Consider the following 21,793-nt stretch of genomic DNA (forward strand, 5'->3'; position numbering starts at 1 on the left):
CAGCCACTGGGGCTTCCTCCGCCGCTTCGCGAGCGGTTCGCTTGCATTTGAAACGGGCTTTAAGCTTTGCCTTTAAGAACAGGACGCGACTGCGTGTAGCAGCATTGACAAGGAATCCACGGAACGCCATCGTTCTTCAGTGCGAGCTCTTGCCCGGTCAATTTAAGGAAACATATCTCGGTGGACACCCGAACCGCACTGTAAGGCAAGGAAAATGAAAACATTTTTTTAAGGAAAGGAAAAGACGCCTCTCTCACATATCTCGGTGGACACCTGAACCGGGCCGTAAGGGAGGGAGATTGAAATGAATAATAATGATTGTTTTTGAGGGGAAAGGAAATGACGAAAATTTGGTTTTAAGCAAAGCAAATGATGCCTGTCTCAGAATTCTCGCTGGACTCCCGTACCACCCGACCGCGGCAGCTGCGTTTTCATGGATTTAAAACGCTAAGGCGCCCATGTGCTGTGCGATGTCAGTGCACGTTAAAGATCCCCAGGTGGTCGAAATTATTCCGGAGCCCTCCACTACGGCACCTCCTTCTTCCCTTCTTCTTTCACTCCCTCCCTTGTCCCTTCCCTTACGGCGCAGTTCAGGTGTCCAACGATATATGAGACAGATACTGCGCCATTTCCTTTCCCTAAGAACCAATTATTATTATAATTCCCGTACCGCGCCGTTAGAGAAGGACAATCCCTTCCCTTACGGTGCGGTTCAGGTGTCCATCGAGATGCGCCATTTTGCGCTCACGGCCAAAGACGCCGACAACACCGGCTTTTCTGCGAAACGAGCTCCTTAACGCTGTCGAGCTAAAATAATAGCATAGCTCAGAAAAACGTTATTGAGCTCAGATGAAGTGTCAGGAGCTAGGGCGGGTCGTTACGGGGAAAGGAATAAAGCAGTGTTATTTTTACGCCGACGCGACCGGTGGCGTTGAGCGCACCGTTAGCGCTTCCGTCTACTCCACCAGATGGCTCTCACGTTCGAGGGCTGAACCGAAGGATGCGGTGTGAAATTCCGGCAGCGGCGACTGCATTGAAGTAAAGGCGATACTAAAAAAATGGCTGCCAATTTCCATGGTTATTGAAATGCGAGCGCGCGACTGCTTGAGGGATCGCGAGCCCCCCAGCGTCCCCTCAAGGTTCACTACGGCGTCCCTCATAGCCTGAGTCGCTTTCGGACGTTAAACCGCCATAAACGTTTGACAAGAAAAGCAAAAAAAAGGAGCCCCTTGATGTGCCACCCAAAAAACACATCAGCCAAGCACGCGATGGGGTGGGATTGGTTGTGAGCGAACACTAATCCTCGAGCTCCACGACAGAAGAACAGCGGACGGGGATTTAGTATGCCCATGCAAGGCTCACTCGGGATTTGAAGGCGGGGGATCCTTTCTCAAGAACAGCGGACGCGCATTTAGTGTGCCCATGCAAGGCTCACACAGTGTCGGGATGTAAGGCGCGGGCTCCTTTCCCAGGCCATGCACCCTAGTAAGCCGAGCACCAGGCCGGGGAATGCCTTGTACCAATTAAAGCATGGCCTCTGGGTAACCGGCGGCAGTGGGAGTCGAGCCCACCATCTCCCGAGGCCGAGGGGGGGGGGGGGGGGCTCTACCAAGAGGCCACGGCTGCGATGGGATCTAGAGTCACAGGGTTCGTATTTGTATCTGCCGTTAACAACAAAGCAGGAAAGAAGAAATCGGCAGGGCACGCAGAACAGAACAGCGCTACGTAGTTGCGTCTCAGCGTAGTTCCTTTTTAACTGCAAACGAAAGAACCCAGCTCGACGTCAGTTTGATTTTGCACCCACATTTCGATGCTGGCACGAAATGTGGCGTATCCACTAGTGGATATCCACTAGTGGCGTATCCTAGTGTTCCTGTATATGCTCCCGCAGGGAGCAGAGTAACGCGAAGGTCCGCCATCATGTTCCAATATCTGCGGCAAAGCCCACGCTACTGCGTACAGGGTCTGCTACATAGGCTCGCTGTGTAGAGCCCTTGGGCTTGTTTTTTTATTTGCGTACAAATTGCACTCGATCGCAATTTTTTAAACTTAACGCCAAAAACTAATCTGTGATTTGCCGAGGGTGTGCATACAGCATTAAAAAACAATCGCCAAAGACTAACAGCGAATTGTAGTCATGACAAATTGACGAAAAATAATAGAAAAGGCCTGCGAGTTTTTTTTCTTCTTGAAAAAATAATTTCAGATGCACAGGCAGTTCTGTTCCGGATGGTACAGCGTCTGTCCCGTCGTGTCTTCCTCTGTGCGCTTCACAACTAGCACCGCCGCGTGTTCTGTGCGAGTTATGCACGGAAAATATGAAAACGCATCTCCCTAGAACATTAACATGATTCTGCAGCTTGTTACAGGCAAGTAGACTAAAACAACACCAATGCGTTGAACAGGTGAGTCTGACCTAACGAAAAAAATTAAAACTCAATTGCTTGCCTAAAACATTTTACACAATGTACCACGTTGCTAAATGCAGTGAAATGACGAATCTTTAAAAACCATTGAAAGTGCTCTCTCTCGTTGATATTATTAGCTTACTTAATTTTTATTAAGCATTATCTTTTCACCTGTGTTATTAAGTTATATTTCGTCGCGCTTAACGCGGCCCATTCTCAAAAGCTACATTAATCGCCGACGCACTTCAGCCGCCGAACTTCCAAATGTCAGTTCGTAAAACGCTTTGCCGTTTCCAGTGCGTTTGTGACAGTTTGTCGCACTGCACGCAGTCATAGCTGACGACGGCGTGGCTCACTGCCACAGCAGAACCCCAAACCTGACGCCACAGGTGAGCACTGGAAATGGCGTCGAGCTGACGAGGGGTCGCTCGGCACTGCGCCTGTGAAGTCAGCTTCCCCGCTGAAAGTTCAACACCTGACGTCACGAAAATAATGTGACCGACTCTTGGCGAATGGCGTTCGGAGCGGCGAGGGAAAACAGACACGCAACTCTGCTCCCCGCGGGAGCATATACAATTCAATTCAATTTCAATTTATTCAACATCTTGAGGATTTTGGGTGCGTCGACAAAAAGCCAGAGAGAAGGCTTGACAGGGGTCGACGCAGCCTACAATGACTTGACAGCAGCATCAGAATACATTAATAACAGGATCACTACGTGAATATGGAAATAAAATAAAATAAAATGGCAAGTAAGCACGCCGGAAAGAAAATACAAAATAATAAGTACAAATCACACTTGCACGAAGCGCTGACGGGTACCTAAGTGTACATTAATTTAGATGCCTTATTTAATGAGCACGGAAGAGTGTATGAAAGCATATGACGACTATAATTCGTTCAAGTTTTCGGCACGAACCATGTAAAACCAGTACGAGGGGCATACTTCAGTTCGTTACATTTTAAGCTCGACAGGTGCACCATAAATATATTATTTTTTCTAATACTTGTTTTATACCGCCTCAGTAGTATAGATTCAAAGATTTGGGGAAGGGGGTGATGCGAAGTGATGCAAAAATCGGTTCCGTATGTTCAAAACGTGAAGCATTAACAATATTTCGGACAATTTTCTTTTGAAATAAATGCAACCGTTTGATATTCATAAATGATGTTGTTCCCCAGACCAAAATACAATAGTTAGCAACAGAGGAAAACGGTGCGTTGTACAGCATCAGCTTAGTATGCTTTGGAAAGAGGTACCGCAGTCGGGACTCAATACCAGCAACCTTGGACTGCTTGTCTCTAATTTTTTCAACGCGTTCATCCCATGATAAATTTTCATTAAAAAGCACTCCTAGGCTTTTGACCGTAGGAACTATTTGAATGCATGAGGAACCCATTTTTAGATGAATTTGTGAGACAGCAGGATCCTTATAACGAGGCCTAAAAAGTACATCTTTGCTTTTTCAGGTGTTTATGATCAGTGAATTGGACTCAGACCATTCGTGAAGTTTCTGCAAACAATCTGCAGCTTGCTCTTCAAGATCTCGCACATGTGCTGCTCGGAAAAATGGAGTGGTGTCGTCTGCATAATGACAAAAGTTGGAGGATTACTTATACAGACTATGTGTTTTACATAAAGAAAGAAAAGCAGCGGTCCCAATATACTGCCTTGCGGCACCCCAGAAGACAGATGTATAAAATTTTATGTCTCGTTGTCTACTGCTACTTGTTAGACATGACAACCAAAGTATGACGTAATAATTTGATGAAATGTTCCGCGATAACCATAGTGTTCGAGCTTCGCCAACATTGTGTTGTGGTTGATATGCTCGAAAGCTTTCGAAAAGTCAATAAAAATGCGGAGAGTGAAAAGTTTTTGTACAAAGGACTCTAGAATTAGTTGTTTTTGGGTTGGAAGCGCAATTTCTGTAAAAAAGTTTTTCCTGAAGCCATGCTGACTAGGCGTTAATATGTTACATTTCTCGCAGAAACTGGACATTCGCTTGTATAATATTTTTTCAAAACACATCGAGAAAATGGGGAGGATAGGAACTGGGCGATAATTGGATAGGTCATTTTTGTCACCACCCTTATGAACAACGGTTACTTTGGCAATCTGCAATCGTTGGGGAAACACCGCATGTTCGAGGCAGCAATTCAAAATGTGCTCTAAAACTGGGCTGATTACATCGGCTACACCGACCACGCCCTATGAAGACGCTGCACCCGCGACGCCGCATGAAGAACCGACACTCGTTGCATCGACGCCGCACACAATGAGAACGCCGACCACGACGCAGGCTGCCTTGAAAACGACGCCGCCACCCAGAAGAGCTTCGACCACACGCCCCATCCGCGACTCGCATACGCGACGAAGCCGTGACCCGACGCCGAGAGCGACATGCAATGCAAGAGCTAGGACCTCCGTCTTAGAAGTGACTATCGACGGCCGGAAAGTTACCGCTCTAGTCGACACAGGAGCCGATTACTCTGTGATGAATGGAACATTCGCTGCGCAGCTGAGAAAAGTCACAACGGCTTGAGACGGCCCACAAATTCGCACCGCAGGGGGCCACCTCATTACGTCATCAGGACGATGCACAGCGCGAGTGACTCAAAGGACATACCTATCCTGCGACCTCTGTTGTGCTACCGCAATGCTCCCGCGAAGTGATCTTGGGTATGGATTTCCTTAATGAGCATCAGGCGATCATCGACCTGATATCCAAGCTGATCACGCTTTCGACGGACGAAGCCATCGCTTCGATGAAAACTCGGGAAAATCACGTTGCACTGAGTGTCCTGGAGGAAGAAGTGAGCGTCCCACCCCGTTCAAGCGTTATCGGGACTGTAGGCGCCACGAAAGCCATTAACGCTGAAGCCATCATCGAGGGGAACATGCAGGTGCTTCTAGATCGAGGAATCAGCATCGCAAGAGGCATCGCACATTTCCGCAATGACCAGGCCGAAGTACTGCTGACTAACTTCCGCGAAGAATACCGGCACATTAAATGAGGAACGACGATTGCTTTTTTAGACGAAATATCCGACGTACGAGGCTCCTTCGCCCTCTCTGACCCCCTCCGCAGAAGATTCGCCTGACCAAGAGAACTCGCCCACTTTTGACATCAACCCAGCCCTGCTCCGGAAAAGAGAAGACCAGATCCGCAATCTGCTTCGAAGCTAGAGTGAGTGTTTTTCGACATCGCCGAAGGTCCGACAAACGCCAATTGCCGAGCATCGCCTTATAACGGACCAACACGTCCGACCTCTCCGTCAAAGCCCCTACCGTGTGTCACCGCGACCAAGTCGAATAAATGCTTCGCGACGACGTCATCCAGCCTTCAAACAGCCCATGGGCGGCACCGGTTGTTCTAGTGAGAAAGAAAGACGGCGCACTTTGATTCTGCGTGGATTACCGCCGCTTGAACAACATAACAAAGAAGGACGTCTATCCCCTCCCCCGCATCGACGACATACTGGACCGCCTCTGCAACGCTAAATATTTCTCATCGATGGACCTCAGGAGCGGCCACTGGCAAATTGAGGTCGACGAAAGAGATCGCGAGAAGACAGCATTCATCACTTCGGATGGGCTGTTTGAGTTCATTTGGTCTCTGTTCCGCACCAGCGACGTTTCAGCGAGTAATGGATACAGTGCTGGCAGGCCTGAAGTGGAAAATTTGTCTGGTATATTTAGATGACGTCGTTGTCCTCGCCTCGAACTTTGAAGGACACCTCAAAAGGCTTCGAACAGTACTAGACGCCATCAAGTCGTCTGGCCTAACCTTGAAAGCAGAGAAGTGCCACTTTGCCTACGAAGAGCTGCTGTTTCTAGGCCACATTTTTTTTTATTCGAGAAGTGTGCCATGAGGCATAAGTTGAAAAAGGAAGGGGGGGGGATGCACGGGATTGAAAGTTAAAAGAAGGAGTGAAGAACCGTTGCGCTGAGGTAGTCGCACAGGTTGCCAATGAAACGGTTGTCCATAGTCCACTTCACGTAGTCACTTTCACGGTTCCACCGCAGGCCCACCTCCCTGAGGAGCCGTTTTCTGATAGCAGCCGTCGCTGGGCACGTCCACAAGTGCCGCACATCACAAATGTCCGGTGCAGCGCTACAGTGAGGGCACCTGTCAGGTGCTGGCAGATCTTTGGCACGCCACCGATGACGGACAGATAGTGTCAGAGCCGCCCTTGCCCGAATCCGGCGCACGGATACCTCCTCCTGCCGAGTAAAACTACGGGGGAGAGGGTGCGAACACGGAGGAATTAGAGCGCGTGTTCGCTGGTGCAGAACTTCGGAATCGGAAACATGGGAAAGGAACGGATCTGGGGGAAGAGGCGAAGGTGGCGGATCGCCTAGTGTATGAAGATGAGTCATAGCGTCCGCTTGAATGTTATGTGGATCCTGGGCATGGCCGCGAATACAGTGTATGCGCACAGGACATGGATACTTTGCGCAGAGCACATGAATTGATTGTGAAATCTGGAACGTTCGTCGAACAGACTTAAGCTGTTTAAGGGCGGCGCGGGAGTCGGTGTAAATATGAACTGTATTGAATGTTGGAACGAGCGGAAGGGAAGCAATGACATTATAAATTGATTGAAGTTCCAATGCCAGGGGAGTGCACGTATCCGCAGTATACGTCGCGCGAGAGTTGAGATGCGGATGAGATGGACTGTACACAGCAGTAACTCCCCTCTCTGCAGGATGTGATGCATCCGTGTATAATGTGCACCCTTCAGGCGGATACGCTGCTGATACCGACGGGGAAACAGTGGGGCGATTGTCAGTGAGCTGGCAATAGGACCACGGTGGAAGTGTCTTTAAACGATGAAGTTTGAGAGACTGTTTTCGAGCTCTATTTGCCACCCGTTGGTCTATGATTTCACTGAGTGTATTAAGTTGGGCGAACTCCTGTAGCACAGGTATGGGTGTTAAACGACGCAGATATGTTATGACGCGCATAGCCTCACGATTGATAGCTTCAAGGGAGTCCCACTGTCTGCGGGTGAGACGTTGAAGTTGTGCCTGATATACTATCCGTGGCTGAAGGATATAGAGCGCACAAGCTGGCGGGCCGTATGAGCACGTGCGCCACCAGAGCGCGTACCTATACGACAAATCAGACCTAGAGTAGCGTGAGCCAATTTACGGGTGGCTCTCAGCCACGGGGTGCCAGTCCCAGATGTATGGAGGAGAAGACCAAGAATACGAACAGTTTTTACCTGAGGAATCAGAGAATTATGTACCGTAAAGTTTAAAGGGGGAGCTTTCCGTAAGCCGGCTTTATTTCCAATTCGAATGAAACATTATTTAGTAGGAGAGAGTGTTAGACCCAGAGGTGGGAGGCGAGATGTTAATACATCCAGCGCGTGTTGAAGGACCGACTGATGAATAGACGCATCTGGATGACAGCACCACAAGGTTATATCATCGGCATACGCAAGCACGCGGATAGAAGGGATGGTCTCTAGGGCTCGAACAACAGGAATTAAAGCCACATTAAATAATGTGGGCGCGAGAACGGAGCCCTGAGGCACTCCTCTATTGGAAGTGAAGTTACCAAAGGGCTTTCCGTGGAGACGCACGCTGAAGGTTCGATTTGCTAAGAAGGCGTGAATAGAGAGGAGGAACCGGTGAGGGAGACCAAGAGTTTGAAGGGAGGAAAGAATGACAGAGTGAAGGATGTTATCATATGCCTTTGTTATGTCTGTAGCGATTACGGTTCGTACAAGGTGACTCTGCGGAGAGTGGTCAAGCACGTCAGCAGCGAAAGTAGCAAGGCCGTCCTCCGTTCCAATTTGTGGGCGGAAACCAATTTGGGAATCTGGGCAACAATCATGGGATTCCAGCCACCGCGACAAGCGTGCGACTAGAATGGTTTCGTAAAGCTTGCAGATGGTAGGCGTAAGGGAAATTGGACGAAGGGCCGAGAGAGATAGTGGAGGCTGACCTGACTTTGGTATTGGAACCACAATAGAATGCTTCCAGTCTCCCGGCATGACGCCAGAAAGCCACACTTCGTTAAAAGTATCAAGTAGGGTTTGCAAAGCCCTCCCTTCCAAGTTACGGAATAAGGAGTTAGGTATGCCGTCGTGCTCGGGAGTAGTAGTAGTTTTTAAACGTTCAATGGAGGCCAGCAGCTCTGCCATGGTGAGGTCAGAAATAATCCCATCGGAGGGCTCTATAACCGATAAGTCAGGTGGAGACGTAGCGGTGCAGTCATGGTTTGGAAAAAATTGACGGGCCGCTTGTTGTGCAAATGTGTCCTCATCCACATTTAGCGCAAGGCGAATGCTCTCTGTGTAATCTGCAACCTGAGAAGGGCGCTCCATGGCGTGAAACACTCTCCAAAGATGTCGATTGCTCTGCGTAGAGGACAGGCGGGCACACCATGCAGCCCAGCGTTGCCTGCCTAGCCGCTTTGCATAGCGCCGCGCCCGTGCGGTAGCGCGGTGAAGAGTAGGAAGAGCCGATGGGTCATCGGGGTGACGAGTAGCGTAAAGATCCGCCTGGCGACGAAGAGCCCACAGATTCAAGAGATGTATGTCCGGGTTTGGGTCGTCTTCATTTACAGTAGTGGTAATAGTGTGAGTGGCGAGAACAGCGGAGAGAGTAGACAGTGCTGAAGAGGGGTTGAATGTAGATAAATGATTGTCGGCGCGTACAGAGTCCCATGACGTTGTTCGTACAGTGCGGCGTATTTTCCGTATACGAGTAGGCGTGAGGGAGATAAAAATAGGGCTGTGATCGCTACCCCAAGTATCAGAATCAACAGCCCAACGAGGGTTACTGGGGCCTAACCACCAAGTAAATCAGGTGAATACGGGCCACCTCGTGGGCGGGTAGAAGTATTCGGGTGGTTTAAAAGTTTAAATGAATGATCCGAAAAGCTCCCTTGGATGTGTGCACCCCTTGAGGAATCCGATGGGTAACCCCACAAAGTGTGCGCGCTGTTGAAGTCACCACCAACTAGAACAGGGATAGCCGAATTGGTAGAACGTAGAAAACGAACCCATCCCAGATTGGGAGATGCGGGGCCAGGACGACTATAAAATGAAACTAGGACAAGGGGTGTGCGTGCAAGTTTTACCAGAAGGGCGACAACCTCTTGACGTGTGTTGCACCACCGTGAAAGGTCGAGCGGTGTGTGCGGAACTGAACTGTGAATATAAATTGCAGATTTACCTGAGCTGAGGGAGGAGGCGGTGCAACGGCGATCAGGGATAGAGGGTGAATGGTATGCGCAGAAACCTGAAAGGCGTGGGAGTGCATTATGCTCTTGCAGTAGGAACGCCCATGCCCTCAGCTTTCCGTCGCGAAGGCGGATGTTCACTTCAGAGGCCTTATTAGCGAATCCTCGACAGTTCCACTGCACCACCACCGATGATGATGCGCTATACACGACGAGGCTGAAGAGCTTCCACGATGAGGGATGTCACCTGCTTCATCCGCGCTAATATCTTATCCACTGTCGGGGTAGTCACGGCTGACAGGTGGTCGGCACCTGATTGTAGCCCAGTGCTTACCCTATTTGATTCCTCTGATGATTGCTCCCGAGTTATTAGAATTCTTCGAGAGGATTGAGAACGACGCTGTTCCCGGCGCTGGGTGAGTTCGTCTAGTCGGCGGCGAGCCTCCGCGATTGCATTGTCTAAAGCTGTGTCTTCATCTGTGGTATCCACATGTGTTGGATGCACTGGACGTTTTGGCGTACCATTTGATCCGGGAAGGTGAGCCGCTTGTGCATATGTACGCTGATGAGAAGACGTATGGTGAGCAGCGGGCTCAGATAAAGGAAGTTCAGGGAAGTCGTTGTCGTCACATGCGAGGGCTGCAAAGCGATTACTTGTAGGAACATCCATTTTTGCAGGCGACTTGTGAAACTTCTTCGCTTGCTTCTTCTTTGGACAAGCGGAGGAGCGAATGTCATGGTCCGGCGATTTGCACAGGGCACAAGGAACTGTTGGTTCATTCATGTCGGCCACAGCTGCTGGATTAGGGCATATGGGGGTATTAGGGTATTTTGCATATGTCCTTCTTTGTGGCAGTGATAACAAAAAAATACGACGAGGTCGGAAGGGCTGTGGTTTGATGATCGCACCGTAGTAGGTAAGGTACTTCGGGAGAGTCAACGGGCCCTGCAGGATGAGCAGATATGAGCCCCGGCGACCCATAGGCCGTGTTTGCAGTACAACGTGAGTTGAGCAGCGAATATTTTCGCGCACCTCCTCGGGAGGGCTCCTGCTGTCGATATAATAAACCATGCTGTGGAGTGTGTCAGGACCAGATTCAAAATATATTTGCACCGGGACATGCTTGCTGTCATCCAGGGGGATCCGCGTAACTGCGCAAAGTTTCTGGGCGTCCATCAAGGATGACAAGTTTACCGTGATGGTGTTCGATGGGCGATGGGACGACAAACCCGCAGTAGTTCGAAGAGCCAAGAGCGTGGTCAATTGTGACTTGAACATTCCGGGCAGGGATGGCAGTCATATCAAAGCGCAATGTAGGCTTGATGGTAACGCGGAAAGAGTTCGCAGCAGGCGGAAGAGAGCCCTGACTCACGGGGGGCATCTGTGGAGGAGGCTCAGACACTGATGACGGCCCTTGGTGGGAATACTGAACTGGCGCGACGGGCACATTTTCTTGAGGGAGTGCCACGGGCGCGGAGGCGGTGGAGCAGTAGGCCACATCGTTCTAGGCCACATCGTTAGCAAGGAGGGAGTACGCCCAGACCCGCAGAAAACAACTGCTATTGAACAGTTTCCATCGCCGGCTGATAATAAAGCAATGCGCAGATTTCTCGGACTGTGCGCACATTATCGACGATTTGTGAAAAACTTTTCGCGCATCGCCGAGCCCCTAACCCAACTGACGAAGGCAGACGTGCCGTTTAAATGGGAAGTGCCGCAAGCAGAAGCCTTCAAGAAACTTCAGCCTCGTTTACAGTCCCCACCGATCCTCGCGCATTTTGATGAAAACGCCGATACTGAAGTTCATACCGACGGAAACAGCGTGGGCCTATGCGCCGTCCTCGTTCAAAAAAGCGACGGGCTGGAGAAAGTCATCGCATACGCTAGCCGTTCCCTTTCCAAGACCGAGGCTAACTATTCGACAACTGAGGAGTGCCTTGCCATCATCTGGGCTACGTCGAAATTCCGCCCCTACCTGTACGGACGACCGTTCAAGGTGGTCAGCGATCACCACGCGCTGTGCTGGCTTGCCAATTTGAAGGACCCCTCGGGCCGACTCGCTCGATGGAGTCTGCGTCTCCAGGAGTTTGACGTCGCCGTCGTTTACAAGTCTGGACGCAAGCACTCTGACGCCGATTGCTTCTCACGAGCCCCTGTAGATACACCGCCGCTGGACGACGATGAGGACGCCTTCCTGGGACCCATCAGCCCCAGCTCTTTTGCTCAGCAGCAACGCTCGGACCCCGACCTAAGACGCCTCATCGAGTACCTGGAAGGCAAAGTTTCTTCCTCCCCCCCGCCCACCCCGCTTCATTCAAGCGAGGACTGTCTTCCTTCTGTGTGCAGAATGGGGTCCTTGTGAAGAAGGACTTTGCAGCGAGCAAAACAGCCTACCTCCTTGTTGTACCTGCTTGTCTCCGCGAAGAAGTTCTACACACTTCACACGACGAGCCGACAGGGGGACATATCGGGTTTCCTCGCACCCTCCGCCGCATTCAAGACAAGTATTACTGGCCCCGACTGTCTCCCGATGTCGCACATTATGTGAAAACCTGCCGAGATTGTCAGCGACGAAAGACCCCTCCCGCACGACCAGCAGGATTTCTGAACCCCATTGAACCTCCCTCAGGGCCCTTTCAGCAGATCGGCATGGACTTGCTTGGCCCTTTTCAACGTCAACGTCTGGAAATAAGTGGATCATTATAGCGACCGACTACCTGACCCGCTACGCTGAGGCGAAAGTCCTACCGAACGGAACAGCAGCAGAAGTCGCCAAATTTTTCGTGGAGTGCATTCTTCTTCGACACGGCGCCCCCGATGTGCTCATCACGGACAGAGGAACAGCATTCACGGCGGAGCTAACGCAAGCCATCCTGCGTTACAGCCAAGCCAGCCACCGGAGGACAACTGCATACCATCCGCAGACCAACGGACTGACCGAGCGCCTGAACAAAACCATCGCCGATATGCTCGCCATATATGTCGATGCTGAACACAAAACTTGGGATATCATTCTGCCTTGCAGGAGACCACCCAGATGACAACTTCTAGGCTCGTCCATGGCAGGGAGGCCACGACCACGCTAGACGCCATGCTGCCCAACGTTACAGAAGAGAACGTCGACGTGGCCGCCTACCTTCAACGCGCCGAAGAAGCACGAAGGCTTGCCCGATTACAGATCAAAGATCAGCAGCGGTCCGACACCAGACGCTACAACCTACGAAGACGCAACGCGGAATACAAGCCAGGAGACCAAGTCTGGGCTTGGACGCCCATTCGCCGCCGTGGATTCAGTGAAAGCTTTTCCGCCGCTATTTCGGCCCGTATAAGGTTGTTCGTCGGCTAGGTGAACTGGATTATGAAGTATCCCTGACGCAATGACTGCATCTCAGCGACGCCGCGTAAGACCAGAAGTTGTCCATGTCGTCTGTCTGAAGCCGTATTATGCGCGCTAAAGGACGCTGCATGTCCATAGTACTCTATTTTCGCAAGATCCGCTTTATCTCTTACTAGTCGCATTATTTGTTTTAATGCATCGGGTCGTTGCTTCTTTGAGAGGGGAGTAATGCTACGAATATTTGCAGTTTTTGTTCGTTCTTCAAAACTGCCGCCACACCACTTTATCGCTTTGTTTGCGACGCAAGACGCGACTAGATTTATCTCGATTGATCGCAGCCGGGCAGAGCTGATTCTACGTTGTTCCAGATTGTTCTAGTAACTTTTCACTCTTTATCTCGAAAGTTCGCTATCAGCTTTAAATTGAGCACGGCCGACAGCGGCGGGCATTCTGTTCGACGACCGCCGAGCGCGCTTGTCGCTTCGCCGCAGCCGAGTGATTCAGACCATTGTGGGCGCAAGTCAGCCCAATAAACAGTTTTCTGTTAGAAGAGCTTCTGTTCGTCTTCATCGCTCCTTCGACTGCCGTCACCACTACGTGACAATATGAAAGCACTGTCGGCCACAAAAGTTTACCGGGATGTGGGTGTGCGAGAAAAAAAAATCCAAGCAGCTACGCGCGCCAATCGCCCAAATGTCTGCAGGTGTGCGGGAACGAGCTTGCTCCGTCAGTTCGCTACATTACCAGGCAGCTGGATCGCGAGGCTGCCCAACATTGTTATTTTTAAGAGCGTGAGCTCTTACTCTTCACGTTTCGAGATTTCGTAGGGTCTGCTACCACCCTTGATCACAGCGCCATCTGTGGCAGCAACTACTCATCGCGTTTCGAGATTTCGTGAGGTCTCCTACCACCCTGAGATCAAAGCGCCATCTTTGGCTGCAACTAGAAAACAGCGCACCTCGCATTGAGACTTGTAGCGACATCTACAACATTGTAGAAACAACCACCTGCCGCGTGCCAATATGACTTCACGGTCCAATATGGTGGATAGAGGTCGAACTATGGGAGTATGACGTCAGGGGCCGAAATGGCGGCATAGTTTCGGCATATAGTTTCTTACTATTAACTACAGGGAAAGCTGGCGGCACTGCACCTGAACCTCCATGGGCGCGCAAAGCATCATGGGGCGATGAGGTACTTGGTGCGGGACCGTAGTTTTTTTTTTTTTTCAGGAACACGGAGGGGCGTTACGGAGATGTCCCATTCCGTATCCACAGCGCACTCCGCGCGCAGACTTCGGCGTAAAAGTAGTGCGCGAAAGCCATAGTAGCGAAAACGCAACAGCACACGATGCCAATAAAAGGTTTTTCTTTTCCGAAATGCTGTGGAAAAACCTTTTAAAATGTTGACGCGACATTTTTTTTCAAAAATATATCTATTTTTAAAAGTGCGCCTGTTAAGCACGAAATATTGGCTTTTGTGGTCTGCAATGCTTGGCCAATAGGAGAGCAAGCCATCGCTTATTTTGAGCAAAATTTGCATTTACATGCTTTTCTGCTCGTTTGTTGCGATTTATAGACAGGATATTGAATGATAGGACAATCTTGATTATCGAACAATGTGTGTTTTTTCATTATTTTTGGCCAAAAGTTGTAGTTCTGCAGTCGGTAGCTCTCCGCCTTATGATGCTTAGAGCGCCCCTGGTGGTACAGGTGGTATCGAGGAAGCTCCTTGCAAACTCGCATAGGCGGGGCGCCAGCTTTCCCTCTAGTTAATAGTAAGAAACTCTACTTGTTTCGGTTTCTCTAATCCAAGATGGCGGCCATTAAAATTGGTTGTGCCCTCTTATTGTGAACTTTTTCTTATGTGAACTTTTTCTTCTTGCGTGGCCATGTTTTTCTGACGAGAGTGAGAAACTCTTGGCCAACGAGAGGAAAATGGACGTTCCGTTTGACGACGCCTCTCGCATCGTGTACCTTGAGGGCTCCCGAACTAAGCGGCGGTCGAAAGAATTCTTGGAAGTTTTTAGAGGACACTGACCTTATGGAAAATTGATAGAGACACAATCATTCAAATCTGTGATTCAGACGGAGCAACTGCTGACAGGCCACTGTAAGGCTAATCCCACTCGTAAATTAACACCACCGCCTCCTGCATAACATCGAGCTTAGATTTTGTTAAGTTTTCTTGCATTTTCGCCTGCATCCATAAGAATAAAAACAGAAGCCGGGTTTCGCGTTTCTTTGTTTTGTTATGGTTCGCGATGAATCCGAGCGATTAAAAAAGAAAATAAAAAAGGGGGCGACTGCTCTCGTGGTAACTTCAATGATCAGCGCTGGCTGTTAGCGTTCGGTGGTTTTGCATTTGCTTTTGCGTTGCGCTGTAGCTTGTTTTGAGAATGCGTAATGTGCTACTAAGGCGGTTCTGCAACCACCCTCGGCTCGCTGCCGTTCCCTCGCCCTTGTCTCTCGCTTACGCGCCGCGCCAGAAGGATTAGCTTCCACACGCCGTTGTGGCGCTTCATCCATAGCACTGTTGTGAAGAAGGAAGCGCAAAAAAAAAAAACGGACGAGGTACGGAGTAGGGGACACAAAAACACGTTCATGAGCGCTCGTGAACGTGTTTTTTGTGTCCCCTGCTCCGGCCCTCGTCCTTTTTTTTGCGCTTCCTTCTTCACAACATGCATCACCAACTAGACCGGCAGCTTACTCTCCATAGCATTGGTGTTAGCGCGACGCACCTATGACGTCGACAGTCCGGGACTGTCTGCTACGCCAGCACGCAGGTATTTTTTTCTGTTTAACGGCGCCCTGTGCGTGTGGCGGTGCCCTATATTTGAGCTACTGCGCATGCGTCGCTCGACGCTCCGGCGCCTACCCTGTAGCATAAGTATTCCTTTCCCCCTCCTCCTCCTTTACCTCCTCTCCTGATTTTCTTTCTTTTAGTACGAAAACATTATTAGCCTCCTACCCGTCGAAATCGGTCTGTTTGCGTGAAGCCTCTGAGAGAGTCGCGAATGGAAACGAAAAGCACATAACTGCCCCCCCCCCCACCCCCACCCCCCGGGTTATTGGGCACCTCATTCGCGCTTTGAGCTACATGGCGGGGGTGACAGCCCCAAAATGGATTGGTATAATGGATGAACTTGCAAACTTGAAACATATTTAATGAACGCTCTACCCAATGGGGGAGGACGCATTTTAATTTTTCACCTAGAGTAATCTTGTTTTTTGCCAAGCCGGCAGTAAAGAAAAAAAAAGTGGTGGTGGTGACAGAGAAATGTGCGCTGCATGCGCCGGCGTTAACAACGTTGTGGCAGAAACGCGGCACTTGAGCAATAGGCCGCCGGCGTTCATTGGGTTCATTAGCTGTGGCGTTGACATCTTTGTAGACTCAGTAGATTTTGAGGAAAGAAAAGGCCCATAACTGGCTCCCTGGGTCAGTGGACCCCTCGCTTTCAGGTGTACGTGGCGGTGGTGTCCACCTGCAAAAACCCATGCTTTGCACAATATTTCGGGCTCAGAAATGCTAAACCTCCAGCACGGAGCAAGACTATATAGGAGGTCAAACTCCCGTCAGCGCGAGCGAGCGCAGGCGACCAGATAAAAGTCACAATTGTATGCGCCGACGGGGTCGCACGGAGTGGCGGCGGCATGCGGCGCCTCGCAGAAGCCGCAGCGAAAAAAAAAAAAAATGCAGCGCCCGGGCAGGCGGCTCCGGCGGCGCGCGCTCAAAGCAGACGACACGGGTGTTTGCTTCAGCGGGCACGCCGTGACGTTGTGTTTCAGTAGTTTCTTTCCAGGCCGCCAGCATGTTAGTGGCGCCGCGGGCTTGTGACCTTTTCTGGTCGCCGCAGACAGCGGAGTTTCCACTCCTATATAGTCTTCCTCCGTGACCGCCAGCCATTTTTTTTTTTTACTTTAGGTCGAGCCCATGCTGCCTCGACTGAAATACGTTTCATGTTGTTGTTCTTCCACCAACACCTGTTCCTCCGTCCGGTGCACGAGGACACGTGAAGGTGACGATGCGTTCAGCGTTCGATGTGAATTCGGGCGAACCTATCTATAACAGGCAGCGCTGTCAAAAGATTGGCATCGTTACGCGCCGGTTTGAGTACACGAAGCGGATAGACTGAATGGAGCTTGGCATGTCGTGCAGATCACTACCAGCGGTCTCGTTCGCAGCCATATCGACAACAGCACAAGGGAGCCTGTAAGCCGTAGGAGCCCTGCGACGACGCAGTAAATCGTTGCTTGTTGGGCACCCGGACCGTTCGCAAAAATTCCGCTCGTCCATCATACAGGCAACAAGCGCCGTACGCTGGGCCGCGCGCTGCTGCCTTGGACCACTTGCCACAGTCCGTGACCGGCGAACGGTCCTTGCGAAGGCCAGCTCTCTTTCTCTCCCTCTTTTTGGGCTGCCTTGAACTTTTCGGTTCTCTTTCTTCTTCCCCTCCCTCCTTTATCCCTTCCTTTACGGCGCGGTTCGGGTGTCCACCGAGATATCTGAGACGGTTACTCTGCCATTTCCTTTCCTCAAAAACCAAACAAAACAAATGAGCCGACGGCGTTCACAGAGTTCATTGGGGTTGACAACTTTGCAAAGGCCGTTCATTTTCACGAAAGGAAAGGTGCACAACCGGCTCCGTGAGTCAGTGGAGACCTCAATCTCGCTTTCATGTACGTGGCGTTGGTGTCCAACTGCAAAAGCCTCCTTTGATTGCGTTCCGCACACTGAATAGGCAGCGCGCCCTCCCTTCAACCCTGGGAGGTAGCATGCAGTTAATGGTTGATCGCGAGAGATTGATCACCAAATGAACGCGGCGGCCTAGCTATTGCTTCAGAGCCGCATCTCAGCCACTACGCTGTCAGCGCTAATGCATTCAGGCCACATCTCTCTCTATCTCTAACCACCGCCACATGTATCAAAGCACGAATGAGGCGTCCGCATGTCCAGGAAGCCAGTTATGCGCCCTCCCTTTGCTCAAGGCCACCGCCGTCTAGAGCATTGTCAATGCCAACGCCAATGAACACAGTGAACGCCAACATTTTTCGCTTTGTATATCCTGGATTAGCTGAGCTAATCCAGATAATTTTTTCAGGAACGGAACGGTGTGTGTGCCCCGCCGCGGTGGCTCAGTGGTTAGGGCGCTCGACTACTGATCCGAAGTTCCCGGGTTCGAACCCGACCGCGGCTGCTTCGTTTTTATGGAGGAAAAACGCTAAGGCGCCCGTGTGCTGTGCGATGTCAGTGCACGTTAAAGATCCCCAGGTGGTCGAAATTATTCCGGAGCCCTCCACTACGGCACCTCTCTCTTCCTTTCTTCTTTCACTCCCTCCTTTACCCTTTCTTTACGGCGCGGTTCAGGTATCCAACGATATATGAGACAGATACTACGCCATTTCCTTTCCCCCCAAAACCAATTATTATTATTTCCCCCCCAAAACCAATTATTATTATTATTTCAGTAGGTGCGATGTCAGTGCACGTTAAAGATCTCCAGGTGGTCGAAATTATTCCGGAGCACACCACTACGGCACATCCTTCTTCCTTTCCTCTTTCACTCCCTCCCTTATCCCTTCCCTTACGGCGCGGTTCAGGTGTCTAACGATATACGAGACAGATACTGCGCCATTTCCTTTCCCCCAAAAAACCAATTATTATTATTTCAGTAGCTGCAGCCTAGCGCGTGGCACGCGTTCCTTAGCGCTCTCTGCCCTCGCCTCGCAGCTTTGGCTGTGCTTCGGTGCGGACAGCGCACGCATTTTCCAACGTTGTATGCAGATCTCCCAAAAGCTAGTTTTAAAATCCCATGCTCCCAGGTGGATAGCCGTGACACTATGCGTAACTAGCAAAATTATTGGGAAGATATAGCGAACAGTACGAACTAGCCTTTACCATACCTGGTGCATCGATGCACGTCGCGGGCCATAGCATGTTAGTGTAACAGCCAGTGATACAACTGAATTTCTTATAACATTCTGCTGATCCTTTACATAGCCCGTTTCTGAATTTGGTGGCAATGTGACGTAACTCCAATAATGAAGGAATAAAAAAAGAACCGTCTAGCACACTCTCAGGCTGCGGACAGCCGCACGAAATGCTTTGGATGAAATGGCGAGGACCGCCGCTCATTGCATATCCCGATGGAAGCTAATGGCCGGCCGCATTTGTTTACACTGAAAGCGTTTACTGATTTGTGGACACTTTGTTGTCTACTCTATGGTATAGCCCAGTTCCCGTTTTATTTACGTTTTCACCTATTTCGATAAAGCGCCTGACTCTTATCAGTTGCTTTCATTCTGCTCTATGAGTGGTGGCGCAAAAAAGTTGGTAAGATTCAGGCTGAAGCCCCGTTCTCCGCAGAGCAGTAGGAAGCGAGCCGGAGAGTAAATGGACGCCGGCTGCTTGGCTATCGTAAGGAAAAAGTTGCCGGCGAAAATATTCGCTCCGCTGTTGAGTGCGTCGATGTGGGCAGGGCTTGGCGAGGCGTTACGCGTTTTATCAGCCCCGTGTCGTTCACTAATGAATCACGGGTGCAATGCTGCTGCGCGACACTTCCGCGGTGGAGGCGGCGATCTGAAGGGGACAGTATATACCGTGCTGGGTACCTCGGCCGCTTTCGCGACAATAACGACGTCGACTCTCCCCAGGCTTCCGGCAGTGCACGCGTGGCCATCGTCGAATTCAAAGAGAAAACTTTTACATCCTCCGCCGAAAACCGGCGCCTGGATGTGCGCCCTCTACCGGTCGTGCACTGCAACTTAGTGTGCGCCGCTCGGCAAAAGCTCCGTCGTCGAGCTGGGAGCAATGGAACAGCAGCAGCAATACAGCAACGACCAATGTTCTTCTGTTTCTTGGTGCAGATGCTATCTAGGAGCGGACTTAGTCATGACTCGAGCGACCGGCAGCACGTTCCCTACCTGACATCAACTGAGCGCCCCGTATCGCCTCTTCGGCAGCCTGTACAGTTCAAGTCCGACTCGCTACGAATGAGCGAATGTTGCCCGACGCCACCGGAAGAAGCCATCGCCTTCAAGTGGTCTGCACCTTTGGCCGCGCAAGCCCCATTGTCACAGTCATCAAGTGTATCGCGCCAAGTTTTAATATAACCTCCTTGATCGCGCCCATTTAAGCACTGGCAATCACCGAGCGCCTTCAGTGGGCATGGAACAGCAGCAGCAATGCAGCAACGACCAATGTTCTTCTGTTTCTTGGTGCAGGTCAGTTCATGTCCTTCTTTGCACTGTAAACGCACAAGTAATGTCAACCTGCTGCTTGTGCCATGCCCAAGCGTATTCATGTGCATTGTCTGCGAATGTGTATATGTGCTGAAATTATTGCTCCTAGGTGGCGACATTGAACAGAACCTAGGGCCCCCTAAAAAAGATTCTAGCCAGTCCAATGATGACGTAGTCACTCTGTTAAAATCTTTAAACGAAAAAATTGACAAGAACCATAGCGAAATACTCTCCCAGCTCAATGAAGTTCGGCAAACACAAACAAAGCTTGAGCGTCAGATGGCCAGAATGAACGATAGGCTTGTTGCCGTCGAAGAAAAAGTAGCTGCCTCGCAAGCCTCCAGCGCCTTTGACATTACCCAGGAAGTGTCTGAGGCTGTACAGAATGAAGCAGAGGCGTTTCATAAACGACTCGACGACCTCGAAGGCAGGTCACGACGCCATAATCTATTTTTTCACGGCCTCCCTGACACGCAAAACGAAACATGGGATGAATCTGAAAAGCTCGTGCGTGAAAAGCTTCTTTCTGAAATGGACCTTGAGCTACCCAGCGAGGCCATAGCACGCGCGCATCGGCTGGGTAAATTTTCGAATGACAAATGCCGTCCTGTCATAGTCAAGTTTACGAATTTTAAGATCCGAGAAGCCGTGTTTACTGACCGAAGCAAAATGAAAAATGCTGGGATAAAGGTTACGGAAGATTTCTGCTTATCAACTCGCAACGCACGTAAACTTTTTGACTTTGGACAAGCAAGTGTAGAGAAGTGCGCTATTCGTCAGAACAAATTGTTCATAAAGAATAAGTGTTACATCTACATTTCGGCATCAGATAGCATCTGTGAATATCATCAATAACCAAGCATCCCCACGCAGCCCTGATAGTAGTGCCTTGCCTGCCGATCTTTCTACCGCGTAGCTACCTGCTCGTGGTCATGAGCTTCCAAATGACATATGTGTTTTGTTCTCTAATATTCGTAGTGTTGTTAACAAGCGTGATGATCTGTGTACTATCATCGACACGTGCGATGCAGACATTCTGGTCCTCACCGAAACCTGGCTGAATTCAAAGATTTCTAATGAAATACTAAACTGCGAAAAGGATTTCATTACTTATCGATGTGACCGTGGAGACAGAATAGGAGGCGGTGTTCTGATAGCGGTCGCTGATCATCTGCATTCTTCACACGTGTCACTTGTTTCTTCACTAGAAATTGTATGCGCCTCTATACGCATTAATCATCGAGACGTAATCTTCTGCGCATGCTATCGCCCTCCAAATGCTCCATCGTCTTTCTGTAGTGAACTTCATGATGTGCTCAATCGCATTTTAGTTAGGTTTCCTTCTTCGCCAATCTTTTTACTTGGCGATTTCAACATGCCAAAAATAATTTGGTCTGGCGCGTTCCCTTCCACTCTGGATTCGTCACCTGAGTCGATTGGCTTCATAAATCTGTGCACTGACTTCAATTTTTCTCAGCTCATTACCCAGCCAACCCGTATCCCCACTACTAGCGCTAACATTCTTGATCTTGTTCTAACTACGCTTCCATAGCTAGTTCATTCATTGGCATTTCTACCAGGCCTCAGTGACCACTCCTTCATCC

The 21,793-nt window shown here is 50.2% G+C and overlaps 1 pseudogene across 1 annotated transcript in view; it reads left to right on the plus strand.

The window, feature by feature from the left end:
- The window catches only part of LOC144113531 (protein PALS2-like), a 58,423-nt pseudogene that overhangs the window by 3,781 nt on the left and 32,849 nt on the right, over window positions 1-21,793 (plus strand). Inside the window, exons 2-3 of the transcript XR_013310815.1 lie at window positions 19,815-20,034; window positions 20,085-20,171. The product of XR_013310815.1 is annotated as a protein PALS2-like (transcript). The remainder of the gene's footprint in view (window positions 1-19,814; window positions 20,035-20,084; window positions 20,172-21,793) is intronic.

This window comes from Amblyomma americanum, chromosome 1 (genome assembly GCF_052857255.1).
Source record: "Amblyomma americanum isolate KBUSLIRL-KWMA chromosome 1, ASM5285725v1, whole genome shotgun sequence".
NCBI classification, from domain to species: Eukaryota; Metazoa; Arthropoda; class Arachnida; order Ixodida; family Ixodidae; genus Amblyomma; species Amblyomma americanum.